The sequence below is a fragment of the Schistocerca gregaria genome, chromosome 2 (genome assembly GCF_023897955.1).
Source record: "Schistocerca gregaria isolate iqSchGreg1 chromosome 2, iqSchGreg1.2, whole genome shotgun sequence".
NCBI lineage: Eukaryota > Metazoa > Arthropoda > Insecta > Orthoptera > Acrididae > Schistocerca > Schistocerca gregaria.
Window position 1 is genome coordinate 391,569,831 of NC_064921.1, and position 16,871 is coordinate 391,586,701.

General features: G+C 40.0%; 1 protein-coding gene across 3 annotated transcripts in view; it reads left to right on the plus strand.

The window, feature by feature from the left end:
- Positions 1-16,871, plus strand: part of LOC126321701 (uncharacterized) — an 86,738-nt gene that overhangs the window by 8,362 nt on the left and 61,505 nt on the right. The gene's annotated exons all lie outside the window — the stretch shown is intronic.

The following is a 16,871-nucleotide window of genomic DNA, read 5'->3' on the forward strand; positions in this document are numbered from 1 at the left end:
TGTAATACAATTTCAGACTCACTGAATCACTGTATAAAACCTGGCAAGTTTTGAACTTTCGCCCCCCCCCACCCAAATTGCAAAAATTTCTTCTGAGGCCCACGTTTTTAATAGAGCTGGAAGATGTCTATTATGGGAGAGCTGGCTAATGTGGGACAGCTATATAGTGACATGAGTAAGTGCTCAACTCCATTGGGAAGTATCAGGAAGTCGTTCTCATGGTGCCTGAGGTGTAGAGCAGTGGCAGTAAGACCTTTACCGAGCTGGACATTGTCGAGAACACTTGATTAAAAAGTGTTGAATTTCAAGTTTTTTGAGCGTGTGTGTCTCTAGAGGTGTAATATGTGAAGTAGAATAGCTGTCGGAATAATATTCGTATGATTATATTCTTCACAAAGTACTCTTTCATTTGCTATGAAGGATCATCTATCAAACCGAGCAGCATAACTTTGAGGCAAAGTTTCTAATGTACAATGGCTTATTCCTAATATGCGATAGCACGTGTATCTTAATATGTGACATATTAGGACACGCTGTCTCAAGCTTGAATAAATTCAGCCTGCCATGCTAGCAGTAACTGCATTCAGACTTACATTTTTACTAAATAAGCAACACAATTTTGTGAACTTTGTGAAGCTAAGTAGTGGTGCTTCTATTGTGCTAATACTTGATGAGCATCATATCACATGATAGACAAAGGAAGAGAAAACCATGTACACATCATTTGTTTATCACCCATTCCACACATAAAATGCAACCCCTTGTGTAGAGTTCGTGAGACTGTTTGAAACATATTACCCTCAAGAAATAGGAACAGCCTTCACAAATAACCTAAGTCAAGTAGTAGCTTCATTCTTTATTCAGAGGTTGTTTGAAGCAGCTCGTTTGAGAGCAATAGAAATGGAAATTACTATAAACAGCCTCTGAAAAATGAGACTCTTCCCTTGTAACAGGAGTATACTGTTTAGCATTCACAAGGCGATGAGGAGGGGGTAGAGGGGGTCCTGTGTTTCCCTTGGCCCCTGGAATCTGGAGTACAGAACTTTAGAGCTTTATTCATTACATAATTCTCATACACATCTAGAAGTGATTTCCCATGATTCTGTAAAACTTCTCATTTAATTAATTGTAACATTACATGGCTGATTGCAGTGAGACATATCATACTATATCAGTTACCATCTTCTCTTTAGAAAGTGTAGCATCAGACCCTTCGCTATGAAGTGTAGGCTTTGTTTGTTTGTTAATTAGCATCTCCTTGGTCTCTGAAGAATGTTAACTTGAAAAAGAGGTTTTGTGTGCCCTGAGTGCATTCCTTTCACACAATAAATGCAAAAAATGTTGGAGAGACAGTAAGGAAGAGAATATTATTATTTTAGGATTTACCTGTTTTTATATTGATCAATATAAGTGTTTTCTTTGACTCTATTTACATGTTTGTGATTTTTACAAATTTACATGTATAAAGTATTAAGTAGCATGAATTCAATAAGTAAAATTTAGAGTACAATGATTTCACATAGATTTCCAATTTTCAATTTTTTTTCTGACTGTTACAATCAGCTCCCCTCAAATTCATCTTCTGGCCAACTGCTTCCTCTCAGAGTAGCAGTTGCACCTTGTGTCCTCAATTATTTGTTGCATATATTCCAGTTCCTATCTGCCTCTACAATTTTTACCATCTACAGCTATCTCTGGTACCATGGAACTTATTCCAAGATGTCTTTACACATTTCCTATCATCCTGTCCTCTTTTTCTATCAGTCTTTGGTTTTAGTACATCAAAAAGAGATGGCAATTTTCTTCCATAGACCACTTCATATGGCGAGAGGCCAGTACTAGTATGGACTTTAGAATAGTATGCACTGACAACATGAATAAGGTATGTACCTAGACTATGTTTTGACTCTTGATGTAGTAATTCACCATCTTCAATAATATTTGGTGAACATGTTTTATACAGCTGTTTACTTGCAAATGAAATAGGCTTGTCTGTACCTTGCGAACATGAAGTAAAAGGCATCGGTATTTCATCAAATCAGATTAAAAATTAGTACCTTGATAAGATTAGATTTAAGAATCTAATTATTCACTAATGCCATAGCAGCTTGCTAGTCGCGAATTGCTGTCATACATATAAACATCGAAAAATGGTCAGTGAATGTTAACCCTTTCATGCCGGCGCCATGACTTGCATTGTGCACTATGGACAAGTGCCAGTCCCACCCAGCCGTGCCCCTGTATAGTGAATATTTCACGCGCCCCACGGCATTACTCTGTCCTCCTGCCACACTCGTACTGTTATCACAATTATCACACTTTATACTATATATTCATTCAGGAAAGTATTTATACAAATCATACATGCTTTTAATATTCATTTTGACTAAAGATTGTTTTCTTTGATGTTTCATATAATTTGTGTAATTTTTTCATACATTCTATAAGATCAGTGTTTCGGAGTCAGCTCTGGAGGGGTGGGTGCTTTATTACTTAAATGTATAGACCTATTGAATATTATTTTTGTTTTCACTTGTTCAGTAACATTTATTTTTGGTTGATTTACAATACATTTCAGTAGGATTACATTACAAGAATATAATTTCAAAAAGTCTCTTGTGTACGGTAAATCACAAAACAGGGAAAGGTGCAAAGTGTTGTATTCCATTCCTTACAACACGTTTTAGTCTGCTTCCACTTCTTCTGTGCTCTACAGACAATGCAAGTTCTGTAGCTGCTCCACTCATCAGGCCCTCCTGTCAGTCTCTGATCTTCTTCCTCCGCTGTATCTTCTTTTTTCTACTTTATATTTTTCCAGGACTCCCTGTATGACTCCCATTTGAAAGTTAGTGTAGCTAATTTTCATACAAATGTCTTATATAAGCAATAAGCATTGAAAAGGGACATGTCCATGATGTGAATAAACAGCTTGTGATACCATTTAGTGGATTTTCTGATGCTTTCCATGGTCTTTATTACCAGTCATTTTTACTGACAGATCCCATTGATTTATTGTAGTCTAATACTACTGAAGGTTTCAATTGCTTCAAGCCCGTTGGACAATCCATATTCGATATTGCCACCATTTCTGCAAAGTGGACTGTCAAAAGCATACATACATGTTTTTTGTCATTCCATTTTAGTGCCAACAGAAATACCGATGCAGAATGGAAAGTATCGGTAAGCTCTCCTTTTGTTAGTTTCTTAGGTATGTTAAGCACATATTTCCTTGTGTGTCTGATTGTATCACAAGCATTTATTAACCAGTTATACAAGCAACAAAACAGGGCAGGACTTGTATACCAATTGTCACACTACAGGATGTGTCCATTCTGTAAATATGGCTCTACCAATGTAGCTACAACATTTTTTGAGATCAGAGTTTTCAATATCTATATGTGGGCCACAGTAAACAATAAAATCTAAAATATAATGAATAAATAAATCCCATAATGGCTACATTTAGCAGATATGTACTGCTTGATTTTTAGTCTGCATTTGAATAATTGAAGACTTTCATCTACACGTAACTTTTCATAAGGATGGAAATTTTCCTTACATTGTTTTCTAAAATGGTCAGTTACTGGCCATAGCTTGTACAAACATTCATTGTCATGAGACTTTTTGTCATCGGCGAAATGTAAAAACAACAAGATATGTTGAAATCTGTCTCTAGGTAGCAGTTTAGAAAATATTGGTGTATGAATAACTGGAATCCCAGACCAATATTCAGATGGGCTCAATTTCTTTACTCTTGTCATGACAGACATAGTGGCAATGAAGATGTAAATATCATTTACATTCACGTCACTCCATACTCTCTGGATCCTTTCTAGAACGTGACCAGCAGCCACCATTTGAGAAAAGTATCTGTTAGTTTACACACACAAAATGTTTATGATATCCAAGCTAAAGAACAACTGAAAGAAACTGAGCATACTGTCATTGTTTACGGTACCTTTCAGTCCATAAGTAGCTGTGTCAAACGCGTGTTTCTTCAAATTCAAGTTGTCATTTTTCCACATTATTTTTGTCTTGCTCAGCAGTTTTGATGCCTGTAGATTCATCTTCTGTGCACAAACACAAATCTGGGGATGTCAATGGAATAGCTGGAGTAGCACATGTACCTGATGTAGAAGCAGCTACAATAGGTGTTTCATGTTCGTTGTCAGATTTGGACGATGATTTGCTTTCATCTTCAAAGTCACTACCCAGTATGAGAGCAAGAGCTTCCTCCACTGTGTATGACTTATCTACCATATAACTTCTAGTAGAAACTAACTGAGGTTAACAACATGTCACTTCAAATTAGAAACAAAGTGGGAAATGAGTAGGCAACTCAAACAAAGCCAATGCTTTCAAACTGAATGCCATTGCCATCTAGTGACTCTGTTGTCAGCTACAGACTTTGAACAAAGCCACTAGATGGCGCCCAAGTCAAACTTCCACACAATTCAAGCATAGTGCAGTGGAGAAATGCTACAGCAGTCCACCAGCTGGGCTGCAGGGACTGCACTTGACTGCTGCACCAGTCCACTGGCTGAGCAGCACCTTCTCTCCTGACTTCTACAGAAGTTCACCATAGCGAAAGGGTTAATATGCATTTATTACGAGTTGGAGTTCTGTTGAATGGACCCAAAATATCAAGCTGTATCATTTCAAAGGGTTTAGACAGTTTGGGCAACCTTTGAAGAGATATCTTTTTGTGACTGATATCTGCCTGTTGGACACATGGAATGCAGTTCAACATTTCATTTTCTTGTACACCACCAAAACTTCTCAGCCACTGTGCTATCAGTTGCTCTTTGGCCCACATGACTTGACAAAACATGGTCATGTTGATGTGCAAAGTACGCTTACATGTGTTGTGAACTGCAACTGTGACCTAAATTTCTGACAGTCTGCATCAGCTGCCTGTTCTGTCTGCCTGGCACTCATTCCTTTCCCAAACATTTGCAGCGCTGCAACCTTCAAGTGGAAAGTATGTGCATTTGTATGTTTTCTCCCAGATTGCTGAACAACTATTAATCAAACTCACTCAACTACAAGACCCACATGGTTAATCTGCTAGAAGGATGTTTAAACAACATGCATGCATTGTATCTGTAAGACATTCTTTTGAAATGATATGCTGAAAGTGTATACACCATGGGTCAATACCAGACTTGCATTTCAGCTCCTCCATAATTTCCCATAAATTATCCACATAGGTTTTGCAATTTCACACTTCTCAAATTGCAGTAAAAGTGAAATTTGTGTATACAAATACATCTCTCAACAAACAAATGAATTCAAGTTTACATTTACGAATATGCCATTGAGGCTATGTGCTTATATTATAATAAAATGTGAAATACAAGTGTGGTAAATTACCGTAACACACAACAAAACTCTCTATCATCCTGGTCCTTGACCAGTGATCTTACAATACTTGAACAGCGAACAACTCATAACTACACTGATCAATCAAAACATTATGACCACTGACCTGTTATCCATATAAACCCATCCAGGCAATAGCAGCATCACCTGGTAAGAATGACTGCTAGTCAGACACATGCACAGTCCATGTAGTATCAGTGAGCGCACTGTCCATGTGTAGAATGGGGAAGGTAAACAATCTGAGTTTGACCAAGAGAAAGACTGGTGGCTTGGAGTCTGAGCACGAGCATTTTTGGTAACTGCATGACCTGTCATGTGTTCTAATAGTGCTGTGGGGACTGTCTTCAACATATGGTGAAACCATATCCAGACATTATGGCGTTGGGTTGCGACCCTCGATTACATATGTCAGACATCATAGGCTCCTCCCCGGGGGACACCACCTTGAAGTAGTCTGTGCAGGTGAGGAGGCTTGTGCGTTTGCAGGAAGCTGAGGGCTATGCCGGCTGTGGGAACCTACTGTCAGTAAGGTCTTGGCTGATGGACCAGACTAAGTGTGTCCCACAACGACCTGTCATCCCACTTCCATTCCTTGTCTTTTCCCAACTCCTCAATACCCAACCGAAGGTGTGATGCGATCGATGCCGAGGGGTGCATGGCACATGGTAAGATGTGACATGAACTGAGCCTCAGGGATACCAGACAACCTCCCTGAGTAATTAGCCTTTCACCGCATGGGGTTTTCATGGTGTGGACCTATTAGATCCCCAACCCTCGTGGGACCAAACTGGACGTGAAAGGAAATAGTAATACTAAAGGGCAAGTTGAGACCTCAGACACCCAAACATCAGGGCTGGAGCGGGTGGAAAACAGCCCCTTGGCTGAATAGGGGGACAGGCCTGTTCAAGTAGTGGGAATGCTTACTAAGAAGTTGGACCAGGTTAAGATCAAAGACTTTTGTGGGGCCCAGAGGAGGAAACTTCTTAGAGTACAAAAGCTAAAGGAAGGAAAAGAGTGGGTTCCTAAACAAAAATGGAGTGAACTAAATGGGCTTCAGCCCGAGACCTCCAGTAAAGACTGTGCCAAGACGAAGGGAGTGTATAAACCCCTTCTACATCGAGGGCAGGCAGTAGCAGAACAAGTGAGGAATCTAAGCCTCCCACTTCCCAGGATAAGCATATCCAGAAAAAGCTGAGGTAAGAAATATGGAAACGGACCTATAGTACTACAGTCTCAGTTTTCTGTGAGGAGGTAGAGGGTACGGCTGCTCAGGCCAGACTTCACAAAATCCTCAGTGATATACCAATTAATCCAGGAGGAACTTTAAGGAAAGAGGATGGGGAGTATATAAGAGCAGCACATGAAACACTGGAACTACTCCTCAAGACTTATTTTCCTCAAGGTACTCTGACAGACAACATAGATGAGGACACGATCCCTGTGAGATATCAGTTTTCAGGTATTCATAGGGAGAACTGGGAATCTGCCAGAGAATGTGTTGACCATAGTAAAATCCAATGGGCAGTGAGAACATTCCAACCTTTCAAGTCACCTGGTCCAGATGGAATTTTTCCAGCACTCCTGCAACAAGCAGGAGTGAACTTAATAAGATTCCTATACAGGTTTCTTAGGGTTAGCCTAGCAGCACGAATCGTTCCTAATGTCTGGAGGACAGTGAAGGTTGTCTTCATTCCAAAGCCAGGAAGATTGATCATACCAAGGCCAAGGGTATGAGACCAATCAGTCTGCTCTCCGTTCTTCTTAAAACATTAGAAAAACTGGTCAGTGTGCATATTAGGGAGAGGAGGTTAACTAGGGTCCCTCTACACATAAATCAACATGCATACCAACCAGGAAAATCGTGTGAAACTGCACTCCACCAGCTTGTTAGGAAGGTAGAGAAAGCACTACACTTTTAGGAAATAGCTCTCCGAATCTTCTTGGACATTGAAGGGGCTTCTAGCAACGTGAGCTTTGAATCCATGGTTAAGGCTGCAGAATTGTGTGACTTGGAGACCACCATTTACAGGTAGATTAAAGACATGCTTAGTGGTAGAAAGGTAGAAACCACCATGATGCAAGAAAAAATTGTAATCAACACCACCAGAGACTGTCCTCAAGGAGGGGCTCTGTCCCTTCTTCCATGGAACCTTGTGGTGAATGAACTCATTGTAGAATTAAGCTCTAGGCAGTACTTTTGCCAGGGATAAGCAGATGATCTTGTTATAGTAATACTTGACAAATTTTCAAGTACTGATCCAACACACATATTGGAATCTCAAGCTTCTCGATGAAACTCTTCCAGTTAAGAGGATAGTGAAATATCTAGGGGTAACCATGGATGAGAAACTATTGTTGACCCCTCACATAAGGAGCACCTGTTCGAAGGTGAAAGATACTCTAATGAGTACCAGGAGAGCTTTTGGTAATGACTGGGGCTTAAGCTCCAAGGGTATGTACTGGATATACACCACGTTAGTAAGACCTCTGATTATTTATGGGGCTACAGTGTGGTGGAAAAAGGTAGAACAGCAGGTAGCTGCTAAGGAGCTTGCTGAGGTGCAGAGACTGGCCTGCTTAGCCATTACAGGTGGAATTAGCAGCACACCCACTGCTGGGATGGAAATCATGCTGGACATGCCCTCATTACATCTGTGGCTAAAATGGAGGCAGCAGCTTGAGCACACAGGTTAAAAACTGGCAAAAACTCACACTAAAATACTGAGTGAGGTAGATATAGGTATGGTTGGGGAAATGGTGGCCAACTATATAATAACTCCCAGCTGCTTCAGCAAGCCTTTGTGTGAGAACAAACTTCGACACCATACTGGGGACATAGTCTGGTTCACTGACGTTTTAAAAACAGACCAAGGCATTGGGCCCAGGGTATAAGGAGTGCAGCCAAGGCTGGAAAGTGCAATATCTCTAGGGAAGATGGCCACTGTGTTTCCAGCGGGAATAACTGCTATCAGGGTATGCATGGAGGAGAATTTGCGGAGGTGCTACAGAGATTGTAGCATTTTCATTTATTCAAACAGTCAAGCAGCCCTGAAAGCACTGGCAACCTCTGCAACAAGATCAAAGATTGCGGCAGAATGCCACAAAGTCCTTGTGGAGCGAGGGGAGAGCATTAGGTAAACCTATTGAGGATCACTGGTCACTCAGGGATTGGTGGTAATGAGCAAGCCAATAGGTTGGCCAGGATAGGGCCGATGACATCATTTATTGGACCAGAACCTGTTCTGACAATCACCGAGGCAATGATCAAAATAAAACTATGAGACTGGACAAGGAGACAGCATGTATAATATAGGGCTAAGGTCCAAAAGCAAAAACATGGCAAAGTATTGATCCGAAACCATGTTCTAAGAGAAGTCTCTCAATCCTGAGCTTGAGCAGGAGAGAAATGAAACTCATGATTGGACTATTGACAGGCCATGGGAACTTCAAAAAACGCCTACATACAATGGGGATAATAGAAGAAGACCCCAAATTCAGGATGTGTGGTGTGGGCGAGGAAGCCACATCACATTCGATATTCGGATCAACCAAACCTGAAGAAATTGTGTCTAGCAAAGCAATGGTAAAGGATCTCCTTGCACTGTTAAAGAGCATTCGTTGGCTTTACTAGAGACACAGGGAATGATACCACACAATAAACTCTGTTTTGGTGCCAGCAGCAGTGGACTTGACCAATGTTGTTTTTGCTTCCCTGATAAAATCAAATCAAATCAATTCAATTCAATTGTAGGATGGGTAGAACATAAAACAACACTGACAGTGAACTGTGGTGGAACTAGTGTCAGACTTTAACGCTGGACAAAGTACAAGTGCATCTGAACACACAGTGCACTGAACACTCCTAACAATCGGCCTCCATAGTCAATGACCATGCATGTGCCAATGTTCATGCCATGACATCAGCAACTACAACTGACTGGGCACATGACCATTGGCACTGGACGTTGATGCAGTTGTATTGTGTTGCATGGTCTGATGAATCCCAATACCTTTCTTCCTCATGCTGACGAAAGGGCACAAATCCATCGTCTTTCAGGGGAACATCACCTCCATCCCTGTACTGCAGGATGGAGATAAGTTTGTGGTGGTTCCATTATGCTCGGAGGAACATTTAAATGGATATCTGTGGGTCCAATGGAGCATGAAAGACACCATAATGGCCAACGAGTACTGTACATTGGTTTCAGACCATGTACACCCTTCCATGATGATCATGTTTCCCACTGGCAGTGGCATTTTTCAACAAGTCATGTCACTAGGCAAGGAGAGTGATGGAGTGGTTCAAGGAACAATGTGGTGGGTCCCCCCCCCCCACCCCCCCCCCCTCGCCAGATCTGAACCTGATCACATCTGAAATGTGATTGAATGTGGTGTCAGAGTTAATCACCCACTCCCAGAAACTTACAGGAATTAGGTGACTTGTGTGTGCAGATGTGGCGCTAATTCTCTCCAGTGACCTACCAAGGTCTCATTGGTTCCATACCAGCACATCACCACTGTTATCTGTGTCAAAGGTGGACATACTGGCTCTTAGGTAGGTCGTCATAATGTTCTGGCTGATTGATGTACAAGAAGGTAAGAGGGTGTGTGTCTGACAAGAATATTGACTAAATGGCTATGCAAACTACTGTGACTCACATCCTCAGACAGTCCTTTGTGTCTATTATTCAAAATGCCTTTGCATAGATACTGCATGTGCACCATGTAACATATATAATTCATGTTTTGTCACTAAGATATTTTCAGTAATATAACAGCAGACATTTTCACTTCTGTTAATTGTGTTATTGGTGTGTGTACCTCAAACACTGCTCATGCATACATGTTTGAGACATTTTATTGATAAACTCTAATGTCTTCCTAAACGTCTACCAGACACTCAGTTGCTTGACGGCAGGAACAATAGCGTAAAGTGATATTGAACATAGTCATAGTGTACCACTAACCTCATTGTTCCTTTACCAGTAGTGTAGGTTGAGGCCAGGATTATTTGGGAAGTGGAGAATGTGTTGTAAGGATAACTCCAATCTGCACAGCTCAGAAAACTGGTGGTGGAGGGGATGATCCAGAGGGCCTGAGTTGTGATGCAGCCCATGAAATCAAGTATTTTATTTTTAGCTATGTGTTGTGCAACAGGATAGTGCACATTGCTCTTGGTCACAGTCGGGCAGCTGCCATTCTTCCTGGTGGGTTGCTGGTTGGTAGTCATACCAATATAAAAAGGCATGCAATGAGTGCAGCAGAGCTGGTGTATGACATGGTTGCTTTCATAGGTGGTGAGTCTCTGGTGGGGTAGGGTAAGCGTGTGACAGAACTGGAATAGGAAGTGCTGGTTGGGTGGATTGGGCAGGTCTTGCACCTGGATCTTCCACAGGAACATGATCCCTGTGGCAAGGGGCTGGAATTAGCTGCGGCATAAGGATGGACTAGGACATTGTAGAGGTTGGGTGGGCAACAGAACACCGCTTTAGGAGGCGTGGTAAGTATCTTAATTTTGATGTCCTCATTTCAGAGCTTTATGATAGATAATCAAAGCCCTGATGAAGGACATGACTCAGTTGTTCCTGTCCAGAGTCATATTCGCTGATGAAGAGAGTGCTCCAATGTAGCTGGTTGTTGGGGGTTTTGGGAAGATTGGGGGGTTTGTGTAAATATTGCTTGGAAAATCTGTTTGCAGACTTGGTCTCTGAACACCTTTGTGAGACATTTAGCATACATGGTCTTCAAAAAATTCTGGAACTTTGCCCACAGATTTTTTCTATGCTTACCTTTTACTATGCTTACCTTCTGTATGATTTCCTTCAAAATACTTCTCCTCCGCAACTGATAAGCCACTCCCAAAACCATTTTCACTTCTGGAGGCAGTCTTATTATGCCTCTTGCTGGATCATGCTAAGCGCTGTCTGCGTATTTGAAGTTTTCTGACATGAGCATTGTTGGTAGTCATCGAAGCGCATCCTGAACAAGGATCATGTTTAACTTCTGTCTGCCCATTTGTCAATCATGTGAACCATTTGCAACATCAAGTACAGCTTCAGCATTCATCAACATCTGCATTATTTGGCTTGTCTCTGTAAAGTTTTCTTGAGTTTCATTCAAAATTTAATGCTGACTCATTGCACCTCTAACTCTGCCATCTTGGAATTCACGGACTATGTGAAATGACATTCTATTCAGCACAACACTAAACAGTACCTAACAGACATACAACAATGAAACTTCTGGTAGTTACACATTAAACATGTGTATGCAGAGATGCCTACCGCATTTCACTCCAGCACACCATTCATGCAAATGTTCTGGAATGTTTGAACAGACCTCATACTGGACAAAGGAGTTCTTGTCATAGCAGGTATGCTGTCAAAATGCAGATACTGTTGGTGGTTAGTGTATTTAATGTGGACAGAGTTGTGAATGGAGACATTATAGAGGAAGAGGTCGATGTCCAGGAAGATGATATGCTGGGTTGAGGAGGGCAGGTGAAGCAGATGGCAGAGAAGGTGTAAGGTGTTGAAGGAATGAGGATAGGGTGTCTTGGCCCTGAGTCCACATCATGGATATATCATCAATGAACGTGAACCAGACCAGGGGTTAGGTTTTGGAAAGCTAAGAATGTTTCCTGTAGGTGGCACATTTATTTATTTTTACTTATTTATTTACATTTTCTTTGCATGGAGCCATCGTAATGATGGCTTCTGCAAATGTCAGACTTAATACTATGGTTATATTTATACTTATAAAATACACTATATTCTGTAGCTGTTGCTTCTTACGTCTGTTTTTTACATTTATCACATTACAGCTTATATGCTAATGCCTCATGTTACAATCACTATCTTAAAATTCATTGAAAGAATATAAAGATTTTCTATTAGAAAAGATTTTAATTTTGTTTTAAAAACATATCCCGTGTACATTCTTAGAAAGTTTGGTAGCTTGTCATACCAAATCAAACCACTGATATATGGACTTCTATCAGTCATTTTTATTGTTGTTCTGTTACGTAAATAGTTACACTTTGTTCTAGTGTTGTGATCGTGTACATCACTGCCCTTGATAGCTTCTGTTGGTTGACTTATAAAAACTACAACTATTTTGAAGATGTACAGAGAATATATTGTCAGATATTCATGCTGCACAAACACTTCACAACATGAATCTCTTGTATCCCATCCCATGTATAAGTCTTGTTGCTCTTTTCTGTATTAGTAGTATTCTTTTTAAATGTACATCAGCTGCACAGCCCCATAGTTCAATTCCGTAATTGAGAAAGGGGTAAAGTGTTCATAATATACTAATTTCAGTGCTTGGCTAGGAACTGTCTTTGCGAGCTGGCTGAGGAGACATATGACACTACTGACTTTTCCGCATACGAAATTAATGTCTTATGGCCACCACAAATTTTCATTAACATATACACCCAGGTATTTAGTTACCATTTTCTGTTGCAGAGATATTACACACACTACTCATATTGTTGTGATGAGAACTGCCTGTTTTAAATGCCAGTAGTTGAGATTTGGTGACATTCACCTTGAGTCCCTGATCATTGAAGTATTTTGTTACTTCTGTTACACCACTAGTAGCAAGAGATTCTAGCTCTTTAGATTTACTCCCATGGAATAAGATTGATGTGTCATCTGCATAGCTTACAATATGGGAGTTAATGGGTTGTGCAATGTCATTAGTATATATAAGGAAGAGAAACGGTCCAAGGATTGATCCCTGTGGTACACCTTGTAATACAGGTTCACTGGTGGACTGGGATTTCATGATTTTATTATCTAGTTGGTATGACAATTTAGTGCTTTGCTTATGATTCAACAGGTATGTGGTTAGAAGATTCATGGCTTGATCCCCAATACTACAAGATTTTAGCTTTTTGAGAAGTACCCTATGGTTTATCGTATCAAATGCTCTTGTCAGGTCCAAAAATATACCTGCAGTCTGCATCTTCTGGTCCAACAGACAGTAAACTTCATGGATGAACTGTGTAACTGCTGTGGTTGTACTTAGCTCTTTTCTGAAGCCATGCTGCGAATCTACAAGCAGTTTATGTTTTGTGAAAAAGGCTCTTAGCTGAGAAAGGATAATGCTTTTGAATATCTTACTAAAAGTGGGAATTAACAATATTGGTCTGTAGTTGGAGATTTCTTCCTTACTTACTTTTTTATACACTGGTTTTACTACACTCATTTTTAGAACCGTTGTATACATGTTTTCTCTAATGCTGCAATTAATCAGGTGAGTAAGAGGTTTAAAAATTTCTTTTAAGAATGCTTTAGTAATAGCACAGGTTTGTATAGGAGGGTGTGATGCGGGTGCCCATGGCTGTGCCATAGGTTTGTTTGTATACCTTCCTTCAAATGAGCAGCAGTTGTGTATTAGGATATATTTAATAAGATGTATGCAGAATGAGGTAGTGGGTCTGGAGTCTGAAGGGCTTTGGGAGAGGTAAAGTTCAATAGTTGCAAGATCATGGATACAAGGGATGTTGGTGTATCGGGAAGTGGTGTTAACAGTGATGAGTAGGGATCCAGGAAGTAAAAAGGTGGGGATGATGAAGAGCCAGTGAAGGAAGTGGTTGGCATCTTTGATGTGGGATACTAGATTTTCAGTAATTGATTGAAGGTGTTGGTCAATGAGAGCAGAAACTCTTTCTCTGGGGAACAATAACCAAGCTACAATGAAGCATCCAGGAATGTTGAGTTTGTGGATTTTGGAGAGCATATGGAAAGTTGGTGTGAGGGGTGTCATGAGGTTGAGGAGGGAAATGAACTCAGAGGAAAGGTTGTGGAAAGAGCCTGATAAAACTTTTACCATGGATTGGAGGCTATGTTGAACTTCTGGGATGAGATCACTCAGCCAGAATTTATAGGTGAAGGACCCTTTATTTTTTAATTTTAGAAAATCATTTCTCAAAACATTTGACCATCTATTTTTCAAAATATATTTTTATTTCTAAATTTTGCGCAGCAAGCATGAAATGTAATATATTTAAATATCAGTCAGTATTCCACTATTATTAAGAGCATATAAATCAAGAGAAAGCAGAGAACTTTCAGTTTTTGCTTATCATCAGATATTTCAATTTTCCCTCAAATCAGTAACTTAGTTTTTCTTAGTTAACCTGATTATATTTAAACATCTTCCCCTCCCCCATCAAAAACAAAGAAAAAAACTAGAACTCACATTCGTTAATCTGATGTGCCATTTGTTCATTTCTCACTCTTTATTTCGTTATGAAAATTCAGAGAAAGGTCTGTTGTGTGATTTATAAGGCATCTCATTTTCAATCCACTCAATCATTTCACCAAAAAGTGGGGAGGGAGCATGGGGACTGGAGTGGAAGTGGACGAAAGACATGGTCCAGAGGCAGTTGAGGCCAGAATGATTGCGTGATCGAAGTATGTGTTGTGAAGACAATACTCATCTATGTATGTTGGTATTTAGAGGAGGATTCAGATGACACAGGATGTGAAGCAGTCACTGACATTCAGAATGTTGAACTTAGGAGTGTATTCTGCCATAGGGTGGTCAACTTTGCTCTTACAGATCAGCAATGTCCACTCATTTGGGTGGACAGTTAATTCGCAGTCATGTCCACATTGAAAGCTGTGAAAAAGTTATACCAGATATGACTTATAACATGATTACTTCCACAAGTGCCACTGCCTCTCCTAGGATGTGGTATGACTGTAATGAAACTGAAATAGGATGTATGAGGGTAAGTCAAAAAGTAAAGGGGCTTTTGCAATTTCTTGATAACAATGCTTGACTGCTTGTATCCAGGGCTGAAGTATTGTTGTCTGCAACAACGCAATGCAACATGTCACTCTTATTTCTGTGTTAGTTGCAGTGTGATAGCAGACCATGAAACATGGGAGCTCCATTGTCAATCTTTGCTGAGGAGGAAATGAGAACAGTGATACACTTTTTTGTTTGCAGACAGTATTGAACATGTGGAAATTATTCATTGGATGCCAGGACAGCACGGTGACAGCAAAGCAAGAGCTATGAATGGATAGAGTGCTTTAAACAGGGAAGAACTTTTCTATGTGATGAGGAAAGATAGGGCAAGCTGTCAACTTTGACATCTGAGGACAATTTGGAAGCTGTTAAGGGTATGGTGATGGAAAACAGACGAATCGTAGCGGACAAAATTGCCGCTAAATTTTCAGAAAGTGTGTGCAAAGTGGGTACTGAAAGAATAGTCAATGCAGCATAAGGTGCAGAGAACTGACATATCTCATAAACATTTGGTGCATTACCACCACAAGGGGCATGGGTTTTTACAGCAAATCATTACTGTAGACAAAATGTGGGTGCATCATCATGAACCCGAAAGTAAGGTTGTGAGCATGGTTTGGTGACACTCATCATCACCAGAAGTTAATAACTTTAAACAGCAACCATCAGCTGGTAAGATTACGCTAACACTATTCTGGGACTTAAATGTGTGGTAGCCATTCATTTCATCCCAAGAGGCGAAAATGTGAACTATGAGAGCTATTGTGATGTGTTGCAAACTAAACTGAAACCTTCAATCATATCCAAATGTACCAGAGAACTGTGAAAATGTGTTGTCCTGCGGCAAGATAATGCTTGGCTACATTCTGTCAAATGGACAGCCAAAACAATAAAGGAACTGCAATTTGATGGCTGGAACACCTTCCATACAGTCGAGACCTGACTCCAAGCAATTCCTATTTGTTTGGACCACTGAAGAAAACATCTAGGGGAGGAAGATTTGCAACAGATGTAGAAGTCATTCATACTGTGCAAAATTGGTTACAGGTACAATAAAAAAAATTTGTTCTAACAGAATCAAAGATCTTGTGAAACACTGGACACAGTGCGTTGAAGTGCAGAAAGGTTATTAGAGAAATAATGTATGTTTCAGTTTTTTATCATTAGAATAAATATTCCTTTTCTCAAAAGTCCCTTTACTTTGTAAATTCCCCTCATACTTGGTGGGATGTATAGAACAGGGCTTGCACCTGGGTCTTCCACAGTGACAGCATCCATGTGGCAAGGACTTGTGGTAGTTGTGACATAAGTGTGGACTGGGATATTTGGTGGATTGGGAGAGGTAGAAAGGATTGGACACCAAAATGAACCATTTTACCCAGCAATTACAACTATAAATATTTTGCAAGCACATCAAGTAGCAATAATACTTCATCAGTTTAAGAGATTTCCTTCTTCCCTAAGGTCAAAGAAAGACATTTTTATTTAGATGAACAGATATTTCCGAGTGACATTTTCCAAGAAATTTAGACTTATAGGCTTTGCAGATAATTCCAAAAACATTTAACTGTCAATACTGTTCACTGATAAATTGAGAAAATATAAAGTCCAAATGCTGAATAAAATAATTACAGTTGATTCAACTAAAATGGTCCTCATGTTTAATTGAATAAATAAACAAACAAGACATTCAAATATAAACTACAAATTCATTATTG